Raw genomic sequence first — 20,090 nt, 5'->3', positions numbered from 1 at the left:
GACCACAAGAGATTGACTTACAGACTTGAAAACACTGCCAGATGTCCAAAAGTTTATGGGTGATGTTCAGTGGGTTCAAAAGATAGTGAGAATAACCAGTGAGGACTTAGAACCACTGCTGCCTCTGTTGCAGGGCACGGATGCACACAGGCGCATCTCCTTAACGACCCAACAGCAGTTGGCAGTCAGGTTGATAGCCAATAAATTCCTGACTGGTGTATCCAGCCATCGCCTTGCCGATCAACCCCTAGCGCTTCTATGTGTCAATAGGCAGCGACATCCTTTTGCACTCATTGCTCGGTGGCAAAAAGAAAAGGGGGAACCTGCCAAGGGTAGGAGAGATGCCAGTGCCACTGACAATGAGTGGAAGATCATAGAATGGGTATTCTTGCTGTCATGGAGAGTAGCAAAAGCTCTCTAAGCTTTTGCTATATTGTGTAGTTTCTAGTGCCTCACATTCAAGCAGAAAGCATCGAAAACCCAAAACAATCTTTCAGTCCCATGGGAAGGTTTCGGCCTAAGGCGAGTAGAGGGTAAACACTGGCCATGTTTTCCTTTTACTTGGCGTCAAAGTGGGATGAGAGTGGCCTTGCTTTCCAGACAAACAAGGTATTGTTTTGGTTAGTAGAAACGACTTTCTCAAGCCTGCCCAACACCTGCAGGTGGGCTGGCCTGAGGAGTGGTCTTTATATTGTTTAGGTAATGTTATCCAATTGTGTAAGTTGATTACTGTTTTTTACCAATGTATGTGAACAACGTAAAAGTGGTCCGAATTGTGGGCTAGTCCTATTTTGGAACATTATAAAAATGGTGGACAGGCCAGGATCGAGGCTTTTTGCTTTTGGCCCCCTAGCCTTCTGGGTTTTTCCAGCCTTTCTGGTTTTTTCCCGGACTTCTAACAACAAGCTGCTTGCCGATCCAGCCTCGCCTCGGGCGGACACCCCGAGTCGCAGAGGCAGGAAGCCTGCATGCATGGACCCTCATCGGGAGAAAGGGACTCCCTACCAAGCTACAGACTGTGAGTAGCTGACGAACTGTTAACTCAAACCTCAGAGACTCAAAAGAACTCTCTTTAAACATCATAGACTCTTTAATTTGCCATTCTCTGAAATGTTATTTCGATCTCAATCAAAAGAATTCACAGTGGTGGTGTAGTTTCGGGAAGAGGGAACTCGCATTCTTTGCAATAAATCACTGATAAAATAGTCAACGCCTCGCGTATTTTCCCCCATAAACTCTGCCGCGAAACTGCGTTCCATGACACTTGCCCACTCATCAAAGAACACTGTGCAGACCTGTGCAGAGGCACTTGCTGAACTGATTAAAAGGGGTAGGCTTAGAATCATTGAAATTGATGGAAAGAAGCCTGCTATGATTTGTGTACCTGTGCTAGTTTGCATGACTACGGGTTTGAGACTTGCATCAGGAAAGTGCTGAGCCTGGACGTTAGGCCGTTGGGGCCCCAATAAGGGGATGAAATGATGCTTTATCTTCATGCGGTAAGGGACTGGCAGAGGCAGGAGGGATCGGATGCTGGGACACCCCCTGGTGAGAAAAGCTGTAAATCCAGCAGCTGCCATAAAAGACAGGCGGCTCCTTCTGGGGTCGCTGCTGTAAAGATGGGCGGTCCCTTCCGGGGTCGCTGCCGTAAGCACACATGACCGGGGTCCATCCCAGCTGCTTAGTAATGGCGGCCAGAGAAAGCAACAGGAACTTTCTCAGTTTAAACTGTTTCTTAGAACTACTACAGCCCTGAGTGCCAACTGATTTGCTGAGCGCCACTAATGATCTGCCCACGTACCTTGCTAAGGACCCTGTGCGGTGATCACCAAGGTCCCAGCTTGCCACCTGGGGGTGCGGCCCCGCCCCACCCCCTGCCCCCTCACCAATCATGTGTGCAGAATGCGGAGAGCAGCAGTGACAAGGAGGAGGTGGGGGTGACAGGGACAACAGTGGGGACTCGAAAGTGGCTAAGCAGCGAGTCTACTGGGAGTGTGAGGCCCCCCCACCATCGCTTGTGGAGTCTCAGAGATCGGCGAAGCAGAAACCACCCTCCCCTCACTTGCGGTTCTGTTGTCGGTTTCATGTCCACACGCCCCCCCCCCCCTCCTTCCCCTGTGCCTGCTGGAGCAGCGCACTTACCCCCGACCTTCCCCCCCCCCGCCATGGGCTCATGAGCTGGCACTGGGAGCACGGTGAGACATGCTCCCTTCCCCCCCTCCCTCCTCCTTCCCCATGGGACTGGGAAGCCCCCCCACTTCTCTCCCCTGGCACATGGTGAGCACAGCTCACCTACACCCCCCCCTCTGTGCACTTTCTCAGCGGGAGACGGGCAGGTTGATTCTTAAAGTGACAGATGCACATTTTTGTATCCTGCTGGCTGTATGTTATTGATGTAAATCTTGGTGATGTTTCTATCCTTTTCATTGTACTGGATCTTAGAGGTTACTGGATAAGATGTTAAGTGCTTGTTAATTGTAATGGTATATTGAGATAAGAATGTTCAGTCTACTAGGTAAAACTGATAGATCAACATTTATTTATCTTTTGGGGTTAATTGACCTAAAGGTTTCTTTTTTTTTCTACACGCCATGGCTTCATCATTTTTTTCTTTTTTTTTTTTTTTAAGAACCTCACTGCACAGAGCAATATTATTTTTAATTTTCTTTTCCTTTGGGTTTCTTATTTTCTCTGTGTTTGGAATCCATTCCAGGGTTCAAAATTTTTCCTTTATCAAATTTTTAGCATTAATATAGTTAAGGAAGCAGTCACTGCCCTCCACCCCCCACCCCGTCCTTTTTTTTACTTTTTTTCCCTTACAGCTGCTGTGGCTCAGTGTGCTTGATTCTCAAAGACACAGACTGAGTTTCTGATGGTATTGTGTACACTGGAACCCTCGTGCTGTTTTGGCTTTGATTGTAATATATGTTAGAGTTTAGGAGTTTATTGGATAGGATGTTAAATGATTACTAATTGTGCCACAATTTTTAGGAGGATCTTATTCTGCCATCTGTGCTGATTCTGATCTGCTGTGGTACCACATTTCTTGGATTTTCTTTGCTATTTCTCCTATTTCCTTCATTTTCTTTAAGTTGCAGAGGCTAGGAGTTTGTAATATGACAATTCTAGGAATTTAGCCTATAGCAATGTTATAGAATAATCTTTTTAGAATTTTTCTGTATATTTTGATACCATTAGGATTGTGTACAAACAAACAAACAAACAAACAAAAAAGAGAGGTCGTCTGCGCATGCCAGAAGAGCTGTAAAAGAGAGGTTGTCTGTGCATGCCAGAAGAGCCATAAAAGAGAGGTCATCTGCACATGCCAGAAGGGGGATAGGAAGACAAGGAAGGAGGTACGAAGAAAGTCTGCTGTTTCTCTGGTCACATCGTACAGACAAGGCCAATGGATCTGTTAGCCTGGGCACTGAATATGTTTGCATTTGGTTTTGCATTTGTTTGTGTTTGACCATTTATGGTCACAGGCCTCAGATGGAGACCAGCTCGCTATGACCAGCCTGTTTCCTTAAAGTGAGAGGGAATCTTGCTCAGAGGGCAGGCTTATGGCAAGATCTTGGAAGGAGCATTGAAATGATGGTTGTGTGTGTATGGATTGTAAGGTTTTGATCATGGTTAACAAATTTGGGTATTTTCATGAGTTTTCAGTGATTCTGGTTTAATGGAATGGGTAAGAGCAAAATAGAGATTCGGTCTAGCACCTGCTGTAAAGGCCAAAACCCACTCAAGTGGTGCAGATGGCAACGTGGTTGTTATCTTTTTGCAAGGGCCCTGCAAAAGGATGAGAAACACTGCCTTAATTTTTTAAAACAAATAAAGAACTGTGGGAATAGGCCAAGTAGGAAGCCTGAAGGTAACATCTGGGGCACATCTTTGTATCGTATTTAGAAATTAGCAGTTCTTAAGCACAACAGACAGACACAGCTCATAGCTAAGAAGTGTAATGAAAACATCAAGATTTCTGAGGATTCTAGAGTGAATCCAGAGCTATGGGAGTCTGAGGAAGGATATTGGGCAACAGATACATCTGTGACTCTACAGCATCGACTGCCACACAGAACCAACAAAGACGTGGCACAAATGTGCTCTCCTGTGACTGTGGTGTTCATCTGGACTTTTGGGTGTTTGAATGTTTGACTTACTGTCACTTGCAGAAGAGGCTTTTGGGATTGTTAGCTGAGCTTGGGTGGTTAGCTTGCCAGACTATTGCCACTAGCAAAAAGCCTCTAACAGATGTATTCTCTTTTAACTTTAGCATTATTGATTTGCACCTGTGTTATTCACACCTGCGCCAAACGCAGCCTGTGCGAGATCAGGCCTGGGTTGCTCAAAAGAAAAAAAAAAAAGGAATTGTGGGAGAATTCTTCATCAAGCAGGACACAGAATCATAGAATCAACCAGGTTGGAAGAGACCTCCAAGCTCATCCAGGCCAACCTAGCACCCAGCCCTAGCCAATCAACCAGACCATGGCACCAAGTGCCTTATACAGTCTTTGCTTGAAGACCTCCAGGGACGGTGCCTCCACCACCTCCCTGGGCAGACCATTCCAATGCCAATCACTCTCTCGGCCAACAACTTCCTAACAACATCCAGCCTAGACCTGCCCTGGCACAGCTTGAGACTGTGTCCCCTTGTTCTATTGCTGGTTGCCTGGGAGAAGAGGCCACTCCCCACCTGGCTACAATGTCCCTTCAGGTAGTTGTAGACAGCAATGAGCTCTGCCCTGAGCCTCCTCTTCTCCAGGCTAAACAATCCCATCTCCCTCAGCCTCTCCTCATAGGCTTTGTATGAGCTGGTAAACATGAGAACCCGTGCTGGGAAGTGTCCTTGGACCCACCTGGGGCTCAGGAAACCAAGTAGTAAATAATGAGCAGCCCACACACAGCTGCAGGGGGTTGGGCCTGCCAGCCCCCTGGGGTGGACACAATAGGTTAACTTGATACAGGGCAACCTATCTGCACCTTACACATAACTCTGAACCAATCTGTACTGTCCACCTGTGCCAGCCCCAAACCAATCATGCAGGCCTCTTCTAAAGCAGTATATAAGCAATTGCACTGCCTTAATACAATGAACTGCGTTGGCAGCTGCTGAGTCAACTCGTCAGTGCCCGACCTCACCTCCACCAGATGACCTCAGACCACAGAGCACAATGAGGCAGAGCAGGTTGTTGTACCTCACCCATATCTATTATCAACCACCCAAGTGTGATGGCCTGATCAGGCCACAGAGACTAGCCAATCAGAATGGCACTTTGCCAATGTCATGTTAGATGACCCCAGGAGAATGGTTGATCCTTATTTGGGCAAACACAGGCCATGCACCAACAAGTCTGTGCACCTTGCTTCTCCCCAAAGCACTCTGGGTGTCTCCAGGCCTTTTGTCTTCTTTCCTGTGTTGCTGCCCACTTCAGCAGAGAGGGAAGTGGATCATGGGGTCATGTCTGGACAAGCCAGGACATCTCTTAGGCCTATATTGCCCTTCCACAACAACTGGGAATGTCCCTGTGATGTCAGAGGTGCCTGAGGAGACCAGGAGAGACACATCTTGTGTTGGAGCATTTGAGGTCACAGGTGCCTGGAACCTGGTAGGCCAGGAGGAAGCAGCTCTGCTGTGTAGGTGTTTGCAAGGTCACTTGTGACCAATCAGCTGATAGTGCAGGATCAGGCCCATGGTTGTGTGGTGCTTCTGGAGTCACTGCTGGCCTAGTATCTGACCAGACAAGATCAGGGCCATGGGGTGTGTGGTGTCTTGTGGGGTCACTGGTGCCTGAGTAGTTGCTGGGCTAGGAGCAGAACAAGAGCTACTGCAGGTGTTTGTGAGGTCACTGGTGCCTGAATAGCTGAGGGGCCAGGGGCAGGCTCAGGGCAGGTTTAGGTGCTCTGACATCAGCTGTGTCTGAGTGTTGCATAGGCCAGGAGCAGGCCCCTGGCTTGTGAATGTCCAGCTGGTGATGTCACCAGTGCTGGAGTAGCTGTTCAGGCAGGAGCAGGCACAGGGTTGCTGTGGGGGCTGCTGTCACCAACAGAACATTCAGAGATTTCTCAAAGTGTCCCCTGGGGAGAACCACCAATGGCATGGCCCTGTGAGACAGTGAGTGCAGAGGACATGTCAGCAGAAGTCAGAGGGTGTGAGGTCACTGTCAGGACAAGTGCTGAGCATGCAGTGGGTGGCAGCAGGAGCTGTGAGGTCATGTCCCTAGTGGTGGTGTGCAGCTGTGGGGCTGGGTACAGAGCAGCCAGGAGCCACCATGTGTCACCAGGGTGGTCAGGAGCTGCCTGTGTCTGTGAGGCTACAGGAGCATCCCTTACAGCCCTGGCTGCAGTAGTCAGGGTTGGGGTGGCTCAGGGTTACAGCAGGGATGTTCCTGGGCAGAGTGCCAGGAGGAAACCACAACTTCCTGCCTGGGTACCACAGGGGGAGCGCAGGCAGCGCTGCGAGGTGACGTGGGCTGTGGTCTGTGCACCTGCAGCTCCAGCTCCTGATGTGCCTGTGGGGAATATCTGCCCCTTGGTGACATGCTGAGAGTCAGGCACAGGGCTGAGCCTCAGCCTGCAGGTCTGCTGCTGCCAGGGCAGGGACATGTCCCAGCCCCAGCTCCTGACAGGGACTCCCTGTGGGGCTCTGTGCAAGGGATGTGCCAGCAGCACTCCTGCCATGGAGACCTTGCCCTGGACAAGGATCTCTCCCAGCTGCTGCTACCAGCACAGTAGAAGCTGGAGCAAGGGCAGAGGCTGTTGTCTTCCCATCCTGACACAGACCCCACAGCAGCCCCACCTCCATGGTTCCCACAGCTCAGGAGCAGCTGGACACTTGCCCCTTGGCTTCTAGGATGAGGCCTGTGTAGGAGCTGCTGAGTGCTCCCAGTCCACACAGTGGGGTGCAAGGGGTGACAGAGCCATTTGCCCTGCACAGCCACACTGTCCCAGGACAATCCCCTGCCACAGCCTCCCTGACACCCACAGCAGGACACATCTGTCCCTCATAAATGGTCATGAAGGGCGCTGGAGAAGCTCATTGGAGGGCTGGGCTGTGTCGGAGGGGAGCGAGCTGCCGATAGCGTCTGAAAAGTGCTGCTGCTTCGATTGGCTCCTCCTGCAGCTGCTTATCTGCCCCAGAGAGAGTTCAGCCTCCCGCAGAGAGAGTTCACCCTCCCAGCATATTTCTTTGTGTGAGTTGCCAGGAGCTGTGCCAGCAGGGCAGGACTCTCAGGATGGGCACAGGAGGACTCCTGCTTGCTTGGCTTCTGTGGCTCAAGCTCTGGGTGCAGCTCTTCAGGGGTAAGTGCTGCTCCCCTTGTGCCATGGCCTGAGGAAGGTGGGCACCAGCATGGCCACTGGGGAAGCCCTGGGAATGAGATTTCTTTGCATGTGCCAGTGGGGAGAAAAGCAGAAGGTGCTGCAATCAACCAAGTGTGTGCCTTGCCCTGCACCTGGCTGGGAGAGGGAGCTCTGGGTCTGTGGGCACAGGGCTATACAGGGTGTGCTGGGTAGGAGAGGAGAGGGTTCACTGTGCAGGGCCATACAGAATTTGAGTTCGATCCTTGGAAAGAGTTTTTGGATTGAGATGAGGTGGCACAGCCTGTGGGGTAGGCAATGGCACTGCAGGTCTTGTGCCGGGCATCCTGTGTTCCTTGAGCCTGTGAGGAGGGAACCTCCAATGCTCCAAGAACAATCTAGATTGTGGAGAGCTTCTACCCTGGTGACTTAGACATATTCTGGGCATGAGGTACCTCCAGACCTGCAGTCTGCTGCTCAGAACTCTCCTGACCATTCCCATGTCTGTGTTTGAAGGAGCTGCAGAGGTGAGGCTGGCAGATGGCGGCAGGCACTGTGCTGGGAGAGTGGAGGTGAAACACGAGGGACAGTGGGGGACTGTGTGTGGTGACTACTGGGACATGAAAAATGCTGCAGTGGTTTGTAGGCAGCTGCAATGTGGATCTGCTCTGAAAGCTCATTTAAATGCACACTTTTAGCCAGGATCTGGCCCCATTTGGATGAATGATGTTGAGTGTGATGGCTCTGAGCCTGCCCTGTCTGACTGCAAACACAGAGGATGGGGTCAGCATTACTGTGGTCATAATGAGGATGTTGGAGTGACCTGTTCAGGTACATGGATGGGAGAAGCCTGTCCCTCTCCCCTGGTACTGGGAAGGGGGAAGGCAGCTGGCTGTGCCCTGAGGGAAACAAGGGGGCAGTGGAGAAGGGCCCAGTGTGGCTGGTGACACTGCTGAGCTGGGGCTGTCCTTGCAGCTTTCCCTGCATCCTGAGGAATGCCTGGTGGGAGGTGGCATTGGCTGACTCCCAGTGTGGCTCAGCCCAGGCTTGTTCAGTGCCAGGGGCTGGGAGATGAATGCCCACTTAGTCCTGCAGTCAGTTTTATCTCCTGTTCTCACAGCAGCTATCTGGCAGTACCAAGGATGGGATCTGTCCATGCCAGAGGTACCATGGGCAGCTTCTATGGGCACCCACAGCCCAGGGATGGGCACAACATCTCCTGGGACATTTGCCTTGTCCCCTCATACAAATGAGTCCCCAAAGCAGAGTGGCTACTAAGAGGAGATGTTCACAGGACTCAGGCAGAAGAGTAGGGTGGTCCATGGCCACATCATCCCTCTTCCTGGGGCACTCCCTGGGAGCCAGCCCACAGGGATATGACCTTTTTCAGTCACTACTGAGCTGATGCCCAAGCTGTGCTTTCTGGTGCAGCCCCTGCTTGCCCTGCACCAGTAGGGACTGAGCAGTACTTGCTGCCTGTCCTTGCTGCCTGTCCTTGCACTGGAGACTCCTCTGTCTGCCTTCTTGCCGTCTGACCACACAGTGATAGGAATGTGTCAGCCTGGCAGTGCACCTTGGCCACGGATGAGGATCCTATTCCCGGGCACCACTCATAGTTGTGGTTGTCCATGGGCAGGAGTGGCTCTGGTTTGCTTTTGCCATTAAGACCCACTGGGAGCTGCTGGGGTGCCTGTGTGACTCTGCTTGTGGTCTCCTTGGCTGTGAGATGGGATGTGAGCATCTCAGCATCCAAACGCCCTGGGAATTCACAAGGGGCTTTGGTTCCTCCAGGATTTATCCAGCTGATTGGAGGGGACAGTCCCTGCGCAGGACGTGTGGAGATCAATGATGGGAAGGAGTGGAAACCTGTCTGTGACTCAGACTTTGATCTGAGAGCTGCCAATGTGGTCTGCAGGGAGCTGTAGTGTGGCACAGCCCTGTCTGTGCATGGGGCAGCTCAGTTTGGAGGTTGGGCTGGTGCCATGTGGGACAGAGAGCTGCAGTGTGTGGGGACAGAATCTCTTCTTGCCTCCTGCCCCAGGGGAACTTGCACAACCCAGTCCTGCAGCCATGCAGATGCTGTTGGAGTCACCTGCACATGTAAGGACTCAGGGTTTTGTGGTTGGACAGCAAGAGTGTGCTGAGGAGGGTCAGCAGGGCCTGTGCTGGGCTGGGTGTGAGGGCAGGAGTGGGGATGTGGTTGCCTGCAGCCCTAAGATCAGGTAGCAGGAGGAGGATGGCAGGCTGCCCCTGTGCCCTGGCCTGCAGCACTGGAGGGTGCAAGAGCACCAAGGCACTCTTTGCATCTTTCTTTGGTCCTGACTACACAGAATACAGGCTGGTGAATGGCAGCAGAGGCTGTGAGGGGAGGGTGGAGATCCAAGTGCAGGGGACCTGGGGCACCCTCTGTGACTGGCACTGGGACCTGCTGGACGCCCATGTTCTCTGTCGTCACCTCAACTGTGGCTTTGCTGAGTCTGTTCCTGGAGGAGGCCATTTTGGGAGAGGCACAGGCCCTGTCTGGAGAGACTCCTTCCACTGTGCTGGCACTGAAGCCCAGCTGGGCCAGTGCCCCGTGAGCAGCCTGGGGGCCTCTCTGTGCTCCCATGAGCAGGACGCTGCTGTCATTTGCTCAGGTGAGCGCTGGCCAAATGCTGGCAGAGCTGCAGTCTGCCCTTGCCTGAGGCAGAGCAGGAGAGCTCCAAGGGCCTGCAGTGGTGCCAGAGCCTGGAGATGTGGCACAGACTGCTGGGCTCGTGGGTGCCCCCAAGGGCTGCTGCAGGGCTGCTCTCCCCAGGCCCAGCTGGCTCCGGTTCCCTGCGGCTGGTGGGTGGAGGGAGCCGCTGCGATGGACGAGTGGAGATCTGTTGGAGGATGGAGACTGGTGTGGCGAGAGATCAGGGCACCGAGAGTCGACTCTGTGGCTACTGTGCAGCAGTGCGTTTTATTAGGGCGATGCAATGACTTTTATAGCCCCCAAAAGGGGTGTACACAACTAACTTAGCTTAAGATTGGTACAAGTGGAAGGTACAGATTGGCTCCAAGTTAAGTGTAAGGCAGAGATAGGTTAGCTTACAGTAAACACCTTGAGGCTCCCACCCAGGGGTCTGGCCAGGGTCAGCCCCCTGGGCTGTGCCCGCCACAGGGGCCGGCAGATTCCACGCCCTGACAGCTGTGCGTGGGTTGCTCATGGTTCTCAGCCTAGGCCCCTGGGAGCCTGCGAGGTTCCAAGGACACTTCTCATCACAGGGTCTGATGTTTACATTCCATACTTCGCTGCAGGAGAAAGCTTCCCACAATACCCCCTTCTTTTCTTTGAGCAACCCATATTTGATCTTATGTGAGCTGTGTTTGGCAGGAGTGCAGGTCAATGGTGCTAAAGTGGGAAGAATGCATTTGTTAAGAACTTTTGCTAGTAACAACAATCTGGCAAACCAGCCACCCAAGCTTAGCTAACGATCCCAAAAGCTATTTCTGCAAGCGACAGTGAGTCAAATGTTCAGAAACCCAAAAGTCCAGATGAACATCACAGCTTCTGGATAGTGCAAGTCTGTCACGTCTTCGTTAGCTCACTGTGGTAGCCGATGTTGGGGGCGAATGAATTGTCCAATATCTCTCCCATAGCTCTGAATTCACTTCACAATTCTCAGAGATCTTGATGTTCCCAGTGCAGTCCTCGGCTATGAGCTGTGTCTGACTATCGTGCTTAAGAACTACAAACCCCTAAATACAATACAAGGGTGCACCTTAGATGTTACTTTCAGGCTATTCTTCTTAGGCCTTTTCCCACAGCTCTTCATTTGCTTCAAGAATTTAGGGCAGTGTTTCTTCATCCCCTGCAGGGCCCTTGCAAGAGATAAAGAAATCACTTCGCCATCTTGTGCCAATTTAAGTGGGCTTTGGCCTTCACCAAAGGGACCAGACTGGATCTATTCCATTAGGCTACAATCACTGAAGCTCATGAAAATATCCAAATTCATTAGCCAAGATCCAAAACCTCATCATCCAAATACTCATAACCATTATCTCAATGATTCTCCCAAGATCTTACCACAACTCTTACCGCTTCATGAGAGGACAGGCCAATCATACTCAAGCTGGTATCCACCTTAAGGCCTGTACGGACAAGTGATGAAATATAATACGAGCACATTCAGTACCTAAGCTGACAAATCCACTGATCTTATTTGTGTGATGTGTCCAAAGAAACTGCAGTGTTTCTCCATACCTCTCTCCTTATCTTTCTAGCTCCTCTTCCTCCTTGCCCGCCCTTTTTTTTTTTTTTTTTTTTTTTTTTTACTATCTACTGTGCGACTATATAAAAGACAAAATTCTACAACATTTCTATATGTTAAGGAAAAATCTATAACTATAATACTGTCTTAACCTATAAGCCTAGTAAAAGAGAAAAAAAAAGGGGGGGGGGGGGGGTGTTAAAGAAAATATCCTAAAAATCCAATACAATTAATAAGCATCACTATCTTATCCAAACAAGTGCCTAGAGTACAAAATATATTACAATTAGAGTCAGAAAAAACAGTAAAGTTCCAGAGCCTGATAAAGTCATCAAGACCCCAGTCTATATCTTGAGAAATCAAACAGGCTGTGTTCGTTGTCCATACGGCTGACTCAGCAGGGGGTTGCTGCTATTGCAATTTCCAGGTACAGCCTTGGTCCAGCGTGAAGGAACCCATAAGGGACCTGACTGAGTAGAGACACACATATACTTCAGCAAGGCCTTTGACATTGTCCCCCACAGCAAACTGCTGGCTAAGCTGTCAGCCCATGGCTTGGATGGCAACACTCTGTGCTGGGTTAGGAACTGGCTGGAGGGCCGGACCCAGAGAGTGGTGGTAAATGGTGCCAGGGATCAGTGCTGAGCCCCATCCTCTTTAACATCTTCATAGATGATCTGGATGAGGGCATCGAGTCAGTCATCAGCAAGTTTGCAGATGACACCAAGCTGGGGGCAGATGTGACTGAGTTGGAGGGCAGAAGGGCTCTGCAGCAGGACCTTGACCGCCTGGACAGATGGGCAGAGGCCAATGGGATGGCTTCAATAGCTCCAAGTGCAGGGTGCTGCACTTTGGCCACAACAACCCCATGCAGAGATACAGGCTGGGGTCGGAGTGGCTGGAGAGCAGCCAGACAGAGAGGGATCTGGGGGTGCTGATTGATACCCACCTGAACATGAGCCAGCAGCGTGCCCAGGTGGCCAAGAGAGCCAGTGGCATCCTGGCCTGCATCAGGAATGGTGTGGTCAGCAGGAGCAGGGAGGTCATTCTGCCCCTGTACTCTGCACTGGTTAGACCACACCTTGAGTACGGTGTCCAGTTCTGGGCCCCCCAGTTTAGGAAGGACATTGAGATGCTTGAGCGTGTCCAGAGAAGGGCAACGAGGCTGGGGAGAGGCCTTGAGCACAGCCCTACGAGGAGAGGCTGAGGGAGCTGGGATTGTTCAGCCTGGAGAAGAGGAGGCTCAGGGGTGACCTTATTGCTGTCTACAACTACCTGAGGGGTGGTTGTGGCCAGGAGGAGGTTGCTCTCTTCTCTCAGGTGGCCAGCACCAGAACAAGGGGACACAGCCTCAAGCTACACCAGGGGAAATTTAGGCTGGAGGTGAAGAGAAAGTTCTTCACTGAGAGAGTCATTGGACACTGGAATGGGCTGCCCGGGGAGGTGGTGGAGTCGCTGTCCCTGGAGCTGTTCAAGGCAGGACTGGACGTGGCACTTGGTGCCATGGTCTGGCCTTGAGCTCTGTGGTAAAGGGTTGGACTTGATGATCTATGAGGTCTCTTCCAACCTTGCTGATACTGTGATACTGTGATACTGTGATACCCTCGTCCCAGATAAATCACAGAGGCTGGACCTCCCCATAGTCCTGTCTTGGGGTCGTTATACATAACTGTCATTTGCACTGGAGGTGTTCCCTTTTGTACCAAACCTGAATGCACCTCTGCAAGTGGTCCTGGATCGTCACCAAAAATACACATATGGTTAATAATGAACAGGGCCTTGCTCACACGTTCAGCCGGGTCAATTATGTCCCGAAACTTTTCAAGGTAACCTTTTATCACCTGATGGGTGCGCGCGATAATAGCCTGGCTCGTGGGTGAATTGGCTATGCCAGTGGTGTAACGCCCCATTTTTGCACAAACCTCCGAAACTTCTCGCTGGTCTATGCAGGGCCATTGTCTGTTCTAATTCTTTCTGGCACACCCATCACCGCAAAGCACCCTGTTAGATGTTTGATAGCGTGAACGGCTCTCTCTTCTGTCAGCGGCATTGCCCACATATGTTTGCTATGGGTATCAACAGTAACATGGAGGTAATGCAGTCTGCCAAAGGAGGGAACATAAGTAACGTCCATCTGCCACAATTCTAAAGCCTTGAGTCCTCTTGGGTTCACACCCGATCCTAATCCCGGCCCCATATGGCTGCAGACCGGGCAGGAACGTACAATGCCCTTGGCATCATTGTTAGAGATCTGAAACTGGCGTTTCAGTCCTTTTGCATTCTGATGAAAGGTAGCGTGGGCTTCTCTGGCTAGGGAAAATTGATCAAGTGGGGCAGGCTGTCCAGGTAGTGCCACTAACCTGTCAGCTCTAGCATTTCCTTCCCCCAGACCTATCTCCCACTTATGACTACGGATATGAATAATGCAATATGGAGCCATTCTCTGGGCTATGGCAGCATATAGTGAACGTAGTAATTGGTATAGATGTTGATTCTTAACCTCTCTGATAGAAGAGTCCTCGATTCTTCGTGCCACTCCAGCTACGTACATTAAGTCAGTTACTACATTTAAGGGGGCATCGAGCCAGTTAACTAGGGCCCACACCACTGCGGTTAATTCCAGGGTTTGCAAGGAGTCCGTGGCCGTCCCCTGCAAAACGTGTTTTTGCCACCCTGTCCTTGAGTGCCATACCACAGCAGCCTTATGTGAGTTCCGTCCTGCATCTGTAAATGCATTAACCGCATTCTGCAAGGGAGAAAGAGACTGCTTTGGCCTAGTTATCCAGTTTTGCTGACTCATCCACCGGAGTGTGTTAGACTTCAACATCTGTACAGAAATGTGGCCTGGGAAACTCAGAAGGCTGGTCTGCAGCTCCTCTGATTGGCATAAAAACCATTCCAGGTCGTCCCGTTTGATAGGTAGTCTTATGGTATCCAGTTCTGTTCCGGCGATGTCCAATAGCCGTCTCCTGCCCTTCTTGATCAACTGGGCTATCGTATATGTCTGTGTCGCTATGTTTTTTTGCGGCTGCATGGTTGTAAACAACCACTCCAGAACAGATAGTTGGTCCTTTGATCGAGATTTGCACTGTGTGATAGCCCCAAAGATACAGTGCTCACCCTTAATTATAGATAAGTCAATAGGCACGCTCGGGTCCACTCGTTCTACCCATCTGCTGGTGATCATGTCACTGAGCTTCTGTATAGTCTCCCTCTGTAAGTCAGAGAGTTCGACCTTTTTGGCAGGGTCTGTGCCTTGTAGCAGTGGCCTCAAGGGTCGTAGGTCGTCATTTGTAAACCCTATAACAGGGCACAACCACTGCAAGTCCCCCATCAATGTCTGAGCATCTTTAAGTGTGGTAATACTGGTAGTCAGCTGCAATTTCTGGGGACGAATGAGGTTTTTGGCTATGTACCAGCCTAGATATTTCCATGGAGCTTCGCTCTGCATTTTTTCCGAGGCAATCTGAAGTCCTACAGCCTGGAGTTTCGCCATGAGTTGTTGCAGATGAGCATCGAGGAAGGGCTCTGGCTGGGCTATTAGGATATCGTCCATATAGTGGTAGATGATGGCTGTTTTCCACATCTGTTGAATGGGCTGCAGCGCAAAGTCGATGTAGAGTTGGCACATTGTTGGGCTATTTTTCATTCCTTGGGGCAAGACCACCCAATGGAAGTGGCGTGCTGGATGCTCCTTATTAATGGCCGGCAAGATAAAGGCGAAACACTGACAGTCTGCAGGGTGCAGTGGAATTGTAAAGAAACAGTCTTTTAGATCTATGACAAGTAATTACCAGTTCTCTGGTATCATGGATAGCGAAGGCAGGCCCGGTTGAAGAGCACCCATAACTTGCATTTGATCGTTAATGGCTCGAAGGTCATGTAGGAGACGAAATTTTCCTGACATTTTTGGTATTACAAAAATTGGGGTGTTCCATGGGCTGGTTGAAGGTACAATATGGCCTGCAGCAAGTTGTTCCTCGACGAGCTTGTGTGCTTCTTGCAGCCGTTCTTTTCACAGCGGCCACTGATCTATCCAGATCGGTGTATTAGAAAGCCACTGGAGTTTGATTATGGGCGGCTGCCGTCCAGTGGCCGCTGCTGAAAAATTACCTGCGGAGTAGTTATCACGACTCCAATCTGTGTCATGACATCTCTACCAATCAGCGCATTCACGCATTGTGGGAGAGGTACGATGGTTGCAAAGACGTGGCCTGTCCTCCCATCTATGGTTATACTGATTCGCTGTGAACTTGTCAGAGTCTGAGATACTCCACCAATGCCTTCAACACCATTTTTGGCTGGGCTTGCTGGCCAGTGTGAGGGCCATGCAGGTGTGGAAAAGACGGTCATATCGGCACCCGTATCCAGGAGGACGTCCATAGTTATTGTGTCCTGACCATTAGTAATGATAGCTGATGTAAACGGTCGTTGAGTCAGAGACAGGGTTAGCATGGCTAAGCCACCCATAGATCCAAAACCTTGTTCTCCTCTTTGTGGCAAAGCATGGCCCTGGGCCATGTCCTGTAGCAGGTTAGTCAGTGGTACCAGTTGAGCAATGTGACTGCCTTCTGACACCACGATAGGTAGGCTGTTAGTGTATGCAACAATTTGTATGATTCCGATGTAGTCCTCATCAATCACCCCAGGAATGACCAGCAGTCCTTTCAGCCCTGCAGAGGACCTTCCCAGGAGTAATGCGCCGGTGGGTTTGCCATTTGTCACTAATGGGCCTTTCATGGAGGTAGTGATGCGGACTGGGCAGTTGTCAATCAAAGTGATGCTCATTGCTGTTGTAAGATCCAACCCGAGGCTGCCGGAGGTTGCTGGCCAGATGGCATCGGTGGAGCAGCGATTTGTGTCCTCGCGCGGCTGCCTCCCGCTCTGCACTGGTAGTTTCCCGAACGCCTACAGGCTGCAGTTGCATGAATGTTAACCTGGCAGCTGTCACACCAGACCACAGCCTGTGGGCAACGATCACATGAGTGTCCAGTTAGGCCTCAGCGGAAGCAGGGGTTCCGTGGGTTGTTGGCCCAACGGCCATGATTTCCTGCATCAACAGATTGCAGTGCTGCCATTACGAGCTGTGTGTGTTTGTCCAGAACTTGATCCATTTGGTTTGCAGCAAATGCCTGCTGCTGGTTTGTAGGCATTCAAGCAACTCGCTCCAACATATCATCCACTGAGGCCTCCCTAGGCAGAATGGACAATAGCTGCTTGGTTTTATTATTAGCATTCTCAAAAGCTAGGGTTCGAAAAAAGGCCTGTCTGGTTGCAGCATCTAACTCAGTGGCTGCTTCAACTGCAGCTGCCAGTCTATCGATGAAGTGGCTGTAGTCCTCACTTAAGCCTTGCTTAATGGTGGTATAGCTAGGTGTTCTTGATTCTGTAGGTACCATATTAAAAGCTGCTTGGGCAGTTGTCATGGATGCATGGTGCCACTCAAAGGGATGACGTATCTGGGTGTCCAGCAAGCTGAAGGCCCCTTTTCCCAGTAGTATGTCTGCTTGAACATTAAGTAAGGGGTTGCCTAGTTGTCGTGGCTGCTCCACCACCTTCCTGCACTCATCACGCCATGCCCTTTCCCACAACATGAACTGGGATGGTGTTAAGATCAGTCTCGCAACAGTCTCACAATCTGCTGGGCATAGCACATGGGTGGAAAAGATGTAATTCAGCAATTGCTTAGTCAGTTGTGAGTGCAAGCCGTGGGAAGATACTGGTGTTTTTAATTGCATAAGAAGCTTCCAATCAAGAGCCATGTGAGTGGCTCCTGGCTGTCCGTCTGTGGTCCGTGCTGCCACGACTGGGAATGCTGCTGCACTCTCCAGAGCAGCAGCTGCCTCCCAGTCTCCTTGTAGCAGGGCGTCACGAATAACGGCACGCCACCAATGCTGTGGATGGGCGGGTGTAAGCTGAAGAGTCTTTCCCGTGATCTCTGTAGTTTGTGGTGCCGCTGAGGGCTGGGCATCACCAGGAGGTATTATTTTAAGTTTCTGCAGGCCGTCGGCAACGTTGTCAATAGCGTCATCAGCATCGGACTGTGAGGAGTCACTAGTGTCTGAGTTAATCACGGGCAGTGGTTCCCGGGCTTGAGAAGAAGGACTGGCTTCCGCGGCAGAAGCCCACCTCGGGACCGCTGCAGCCGGGGGGGCAGATGGGAGTTTGCACCGGAAGTGGCGAGATGGTAGCAGAAGGCAGGAGTGGGGAAAATGGACCACAGTAGGGCGGTGGCGCTGGCAGCGGGGGCGCTGGCGGTTGCACCGGAATGGCAGGGACATCGGGAACGTCTTGGGGAAGCGGCGCCAGTTGTTGAGGCAGCGTAGGGTATAACGGAGGGGTTTGGGTCAGTGGCAATGGCTGTTGGGGCGCTGCAGGCTGCACCGGGACGTCTTGAGTTGGCGGCACCAGCTGCTGGGGCAGCGCAGGCTACATCGGGACATCTTGAGTAGGCGGCACCGGCTGTTGGGGCGCCGCAGGCTGTGCCGGGACATCTGGGGTCGGCGGCGCCGGCTGTTGGGGCGTTGCTGGCTGCATCGGAATGTCTTGAGTTGGCGGCACCAGCTGCTGGGGCACTGCGGGCAGCATCGGAACAGTAGACGCACTGGGGAGGGTCATCAAAGGCACCACTGTACCCAGGGAAATTTTCAGGTCGGAAAAGAGGGAACTAGCTGGTGTAACCAGTGCCTCTATTGGTCTCTCCCCCTGAATGTCCAAGCCATCAGCAAGGCATGCCGCCGCCGAAGCTGCAAGGGCCTGTTCCATTTTATATTTCTTTAAGCAATTGGTGACATCGCGCCATTGCTTTTGCACGCTTTTGGCCGTTTTGTCACCATCAATAGCCTGGTCAAAAATAGTATCGCCACAGCGGCGCCATTCGGATTCATTGAAAAGAGAGTCCAAGGTTTGAAAGTGTCCTCTTACTAGTCCATATGCCACTAAGGAGGTCAATTTTTTCTTCGACATGGAGACTCCTCGCTTTTCCAAAAAGTTCAAGAGGAGAGAAATTGCTACTTGTTTATCCAAAAGTGCTTGTGTGGTTGGTTCGCAAGTCCCCCAGAGGGAGTCATTGATACTTTGAAAAAGCTGTGGAAGAAGGGGAGGGCGGCTGGGAGGCTCCATGTCAGCGCCAAGGTTCCATAAGCGTGCAGGGGGGGAGGGGGGGGGGTTTGCTTTCCGGCGGCAGCTGCTCCGGGGAGGACTTGACTATGCACGATTACCGCTCCCAGGACATGCCTATCTGTATGGTTGCATTCGTCGTCACGACAGCCACGTTATTAAAGCATCCCCATATCTATGAGCGGTTCCAATCTTCAATAAGCGCCTATCTCTATAGCACACCCATATTAGCAGACACTGTCCCCCATGGTTAGTAATGGGTCAAGCGAGAGGGAAGATAAAAAAGAAAAAAAAAGGGAAAAATAGCGTGTTTCCCCAGCAGGGGCTATAGTAGCGTCCGATCTCTTACGTTTCTGCCAGCTTCTTCTATGTGGAAGCGAAGTGATGCCTCAGCCCCTCCCTGAGGCTGTAACAACCCGGGGGCCGAGCGCAAGGCTCCATTCTTCACGGCCTGCAGGCCCGGGGTTGCGGCCTAGCAGGCTGGGAATTGCGGCCTAGAAGGCTCAGAGTTGCGGCCTAGGAGGCCGGACCTTCACGGCCTGCAGGGCCCGGAGTTGCGGCCTAGGCCCGGATCTTCGCGGCCTAGTAGGCCCGGGGTTGCAGCCTAGCAGGCCTGCGGCTGCGGGTGGTCCCAAGCATGGGTTTTTCATACCTGGCTGCGTAGCTATCCGGAGGTTCAATCAGTGTGTTCGGGCGCCATAAGTTGGAGGACGGAGACTGGTGTGGCGAGAGATCGGGGCACTGAGAGTCGACTCTGTGGCTACTGTGCAGCAGTGCGTTCTATTAGGGTGACGCAACGACTTTTATAGCCCCCAAAAGGGGTGTACACAACTAACTTAGCTTAAGATTGGTACAAGTGGAAGGTACAGATTGGCTCCAAGTTAAGTGTAAGGCAGAGATAGGTTAGCTTACAGTAAACACCTTGAGGCTCCCACCCAGGGGTCTGGCCAGGGTCAGCCCCCTGGGCTGTGCCCGCCACAGGGGCCGGCAGATTCCACGCCCTGACAGCTGTGCGTGGGTTGCTCATGGTTCTCAGCCTAGGCCCCTGGGAGCCTGCGAGGCTCCAAGGACACTTCTCATCACAGGGTGTCCTGGGTTCAAATGCAGGTTCCCAGAGACTCTAATAAATTTAATAGACCCAATGACAATTTATAGAATTTATAGAGTGCCCTCCCCTCTTCCCCCTCCTTTCCCAAAGATAGGGAGAGAGAGAGAGAGATAAGCACACCCAAATAAATCAATCTCACTCGATTTGGAAGTTAAAAAGGAAAAGTTTAACAATAACTTAGGAAAGGTATTGGAGGTAGGGAAGTTTACAAAGGATAAGGAAGGGAAAAACAGCAAAATACAAAAAGGAATGGATACAACCCGAGCAATGTGATGGTGTCTCTGCCTCGTGGCTGCCACGTGGTGTGCTGGTATGCAGTGTGCGTGTGTGTG

At 51.5% G+C, this 20,090-nt stretch overlaps 1 protein-coding gene and 1 pseudogene across 1 annotated transcript in view; one reads left to right on the top strand and one right to left on the bottom strand.

The window, feature by feature from the left end:
- Positions 1-13,955, top strand: part of LOC135192820 (deleted in malignant brain tumors 1 protein-like) — a 28,330-nt pseudogene extending 14,375 nt beyond the window's left edge.
- Positions 1-20,090, bottom strand: part of LOC135192796 (deleted in malignant brain tumors 1 protein-like) — a 157,323-nt gene that overhangs the window by 86,699 nt on the left and 50,534 nt on the right.

This window comes from Pogoniulus pusillus, chromosome 44, assembly GCF_015220805.1.
Source record: "Pogoniulus pusillus isolate bPogPus1 chromosome 44, bPogPus1.pri, whole genome shotgun sequence".
Taxonomy (NCBI): Eukaryota; Metazoa; Chordata; class Aves; order Piciformes; family Lybiidae; genus Pogoniulus; species Pogoniulus pusillus.
Note: the sequence above shows the minus strand (reverse complement) of the source record. Positions and strands in the feature narration are given on the sequence as shown.